The sequence below is a fragment of the Phoenix dactylifera genome, chromosome 3 (assembly GCF_051530095.1).
Source record: "Phoenix dactylifera cultivar Ajwa chromosome 3, Ajwa_hap1_PhDact_Kaust_v1.1, whole genome shotgun sequence".
Classification (NCBI taxonomy): domain Eukaryota; kingdom Viridiplantae; phylum Streptophyta; class Magnoliopsida; order Arecales; family Arecaceae; genus Phoenix; species Phoenix dactylifera.
Genome location: NC_143192.1, coordinates 12,788,082 through 12,792,201, shown reverse-complemented (window position 1 = coordinate 12,792,201; position 4,120 = coordinate 12,788,082). Strand labels below are relative to the sequence as shown.

The 4,120-nt window shown below is 42.9% G+C and overlaps 1 long non-coding RNA gene across 1 annotated transcript; it reads right to left on the bottom strand.

Annotated features, from left to right (window-relative positions):
- Positions 1-2,376: 2,376 nt before the first annotated feature.
- Positions 2,377-2,780, bottom strand: LOC113462775 (uncharacterized). The gene is made up of 3 exons (XR_003385901.4): positions 2,689-2,780; positions 2,505-2,603; positions 2,377-2,427 (listed from the first exon to the last, which is right to left on the bottom strand). It is a non-coding gene; the product is annotated as an uncharacterized LOC113462775 (long non-coding RNA).
- Between the last annotated feature and the right edge of the window lie 1,340 nt (positions 2,781-4,120).

Genomic DNA, 4,120 nt, shown 5'->3' with positions numbered 1-4,120 from the left:
CACTGCCAGAATACAACAAACAGCCAAAAAAAAAAAAAAAAAAAAAAAAAAAAAAAGCGGTCCGAAGTCAGATCCTCCATTGTTGGCTTTGATGGCACGTACAAAGGTTTTTATTTTAAGAAAGAAAAAGGAATGCTCACGGCTTCTCTCGAGTGCGGGACGACGTGGTTTCCTCGGTTAGCCGTCAGCACGTCAGACGCGATGCGGTCGACTGCAAGAGTACTGGGCCCACCACCTCTTCTTCGCCTTCTAGTCCGCTCCTCTTCCACCCCAACCTGCATCCATTATAATTGTAATTATACTGGTGTTTGGCATGTGCCCTGCACCTCGCTATTAAGAGAAAATAATATACATAGTTTCACTCCCCCATTTTATTTTTGTTGATTTTGTTAGAAACTAAATGTGAAATAGTGCAAGTGAGGATGTGAGAACATGCCTGTTTTTATCTTGATTGTCACTAGAGAAATCCAAAAAAAAAATCACTTCAAACGGGAAAAACAAGGGAAACACAACTTCACACACAAGTCGGTTTTGCATGAATTGACTAATAAAGCCACATTTGGCATAACTTTTGGAGGACCAGAAAGCACTTTTAGATGTAATAAGAGTATTTGGTAAAATAATCGGAAAGCTATTTTAGCTTTGTAAGAAAGCTAAAATAGATTTTTGGAGAAACTGTTTAATGATAAAATATAATAATTATAGAAAATAGTAAAAATTAATATATAATAATAATAATTATAGTATTTTGTATCTTTATTATTGTATTATACTATAAATATAATATTATATTACATTATATCATAATACATTAATATATTATGTTATATAATGTCAAATTATATTATATTATCATGGTATAGTATACAATATTATATTACTATATTATAATAATATTATATTATATTATAATAAAATTATACTATATTATATATTTATGTATTAATATATATTATATTTTACTGCCAGTAGCTTGCCAAATAGGGCTAGGTATTTTTTTTTTATCTCGCGCATGTAAATTATAAGTAGAGCTCCCAAGAGTGCCAAAGATGATTTGTACCGAATGGATCTTTGTTCTCTCTCTCTCAAAGCAATGCTGCTCTTTTTCCCACGGCACTATGGTACTGCATCATACCTGGTAGTGCTTTGGTCGTTGCGTCCTCCATCGAGGAAGTCGTGGATGCAGGGACGGCCCAATACATCTGGGGGCCTAAGACGAATTCAGTAAATGGAACCTTTTTTTTAAATAATAAATTTTTTTAATAAATATAAAATATTTAAAAAAATGTTATGAAAATAGATTGCTGTCAAGTACACTATTTCAACAAAGATGCATGAATCTAATAAATGTAGACAAAAAGGCTCTTCAGTTTAATATAATTCTTGAATAAAAATATTAAAAAAAAATACTTAAAAAAAAAGAGCCCATGAAACTGTTCTTGGCAATACTGTTTACCATGTGAAGCAAGAGCAGAATAGGAAAATGTCATCCCATGGCGCTTCACGGTCAAAGAATTTGTCCAAAAAGAAACCTCTCTATAAGAGAAAGTAGGGTCGTTATGGGAAATTCACTCCATCTAATTAATAAAAGTCGCATCCCACCATCTCCCCTTCAAGTGAGTACCCAAGCAGCCACTGCAACATCACGGCACAGCAGCCATTCAAGCCCCCCTCCCTCCTTCTCTTTCTCTACCCTCCTTTTCTTTTACTAAAGACCATCTCCCCCTTCAAGTGAGCACCGAAGCTGCAACTGCAACATCACGGCACAGCAACCATTCAACCCCCTCCCTCCTTTTCTCTCTCTACCACCCAAGAGGGGAGAAGAAATCGAGATGAGAAAATTAAAAGAATCTCCACCCTCCAAGAAGTCCATCTCCAATCCCCCTATTTTTCTTCTTGATGGCCCAGCTGGACCAGGAGTAATGACTTGTGAGGGAAGGAAAACCAAGACCAAAACCAAAAAAGAGAAGGGATGAAAGATAAGAGTGGCTTCAGGCGTGTATCAAGCCAACCACATCCCTCCTCTCTCTCTCCCTCTCCACCCAAAACAAAACTATTGTCCCCAACTTCCCCAATTGCCCCTCTGCAGGCCAGGAAACCCTCCACCTCCCTTCCATCCAGGGGAAAGACTCGTAGCCAGCTTCTGCTTCCGGAGGCCTTCCATTGGCCCGAGGCTTTAGGCGACCGCCTCGGTCGCCTAGGGCTCGGGCCGGCCCTACGTGGATGAAGGCCTGCCTCATTTCATCTGAACACGACTCGCTGCGGAAGTATGAAGAGATGGCGTCGGCGACGATGGCGGTCCGAGCCCATGCTGGCCTCTCCGCCGCCCGGTCCGGTTCGAATATGCACGCTGCTGCCAGAAAATAGGCCGTGGGCGCGCGGCCCGCTCGCACCCCTTGCTTCGCCAGGCCGCTCTCCTCGCACCACCTGAACCTATTCATATATTATCCCCCACTAATAGTATTCTCGTCCTGTAATTAAAAGGAAAATAAAATTTTACTCACTTCTGAAGGCCTTCCCACTCCACCTGATGGTGTGCCTGGCATCGGTTGAAGTCGGACTTGGCAAGCTCCAGATACACATCGTTGTTCACGCGTGGCATCCTGCAACCACCATCACACGTATGAGCCATCAGGTTTCTAGCAGTGATAAGGAGCCAATTCTATAAGTCGCTTTTTTTTCCTTTACCTGTAGAGGGCCTTGCCAATCCAAACGACATCTGCACCTCCGTAATGCTCGATGTACAGCCTCGCCTCTATGCGTGGTAGACTGGCGTACCAGGGAAAGTGCATACCGCACCTGCGCGAGTTAATGGATTCTGACACCAGTAAGCAACTACACCCGTACCATTAATTTCTTTCCGAGGAAAATTAATGACACAAATATGGAGTAGTCAACTATTATTATTATTATTATTTTTTAGTACGGATCAATCATATCCGGTGTGAGCGGATAGATCCAATAAAGCCAAAAAATAGAATACCTCGGAGTGCCAAGGGCAGCTCCCCATCACCATACCATAAGGTACCTCCAGAGTGACAAGCTACAAACGCAGCTACCCAATCCGCAGCACCGTTACCTTCACGGTAAATATGCGTGGCCTGAAAGGCCCATCCATCCCTCGCCATGGCCCAAATATCACGGAGCAAGGGGTGGTCACACCCGCCACCCCTTGAACCCCCCTGGATCCAACTAATAACGGTGGCTGAATCACCCTCCAGGATGATAGACCTGGCCCGTAAGACGCATCGGGCATAGCAAAGGCCCGCCCAGGCTGTACTCAGCTCCGCGCATGGAACCAAAGTATCGAATAACTGACTGCCACCAGCAGCCACGACCCTGGCAGATGGATCCCGAATAACAAAACCCGCGCCTCCCCTCGTACCACCATCTAGAACAGACCCATCAAAGTTGACCTTAAGGAAACTCGGGGGTGGGGGTTCCCAGGTGAAAAACATCGTACGGTATACTGCCGAGGCAGGGTGGGAACCCCAGATGTCCCGAGCTGTCAAGGTCCCTCCAACAGGAATGGAGTAACATAACTCAGCCGTCCGAGCGCAAGCACTCTCGACTACAAATTGCAGCGACATACGTCGTTCACCAAACAGGCGAGAGTTCCTGGCCAGTCAAATCTGATAGGCAGTACAGCTCGCTCGAATAGCCGCCTGACGAAACACTAGGGACTCCGATCCCTGACGCATGGCTGATAGTCAATTTTAAAGACCACGCAATAGCACGTATCTGGTAGAATAGTGATTACGAGTATCGATCCACAGGGATTGGGGTACAGTTGTTTTCTTAAAAATATTTAAAAAAAAGGAAATTTGTGAAGACATTAAACTAAGCAATTTTAATAAGAAAGGCAATTAAAATGATATCAGTTTGGGGGAACCTAGGGCAAGGAATTCACCACTAACATCGGAACAAGGGTTATTTGTATTTTAATTTATTCTTGGATTAACACGCAAATTAGCTACAAGCCTAATAAGCATTCGAATAGAAATTCACAAAAGTAATTTAGGCATAATCCATCTTCAGTTGGCATGAAATGTCTACCCTAATCTAAGGTGGCAGCACATCGCATCTTCCCTAAGTATGGACTATCTTATATTTACTTAGT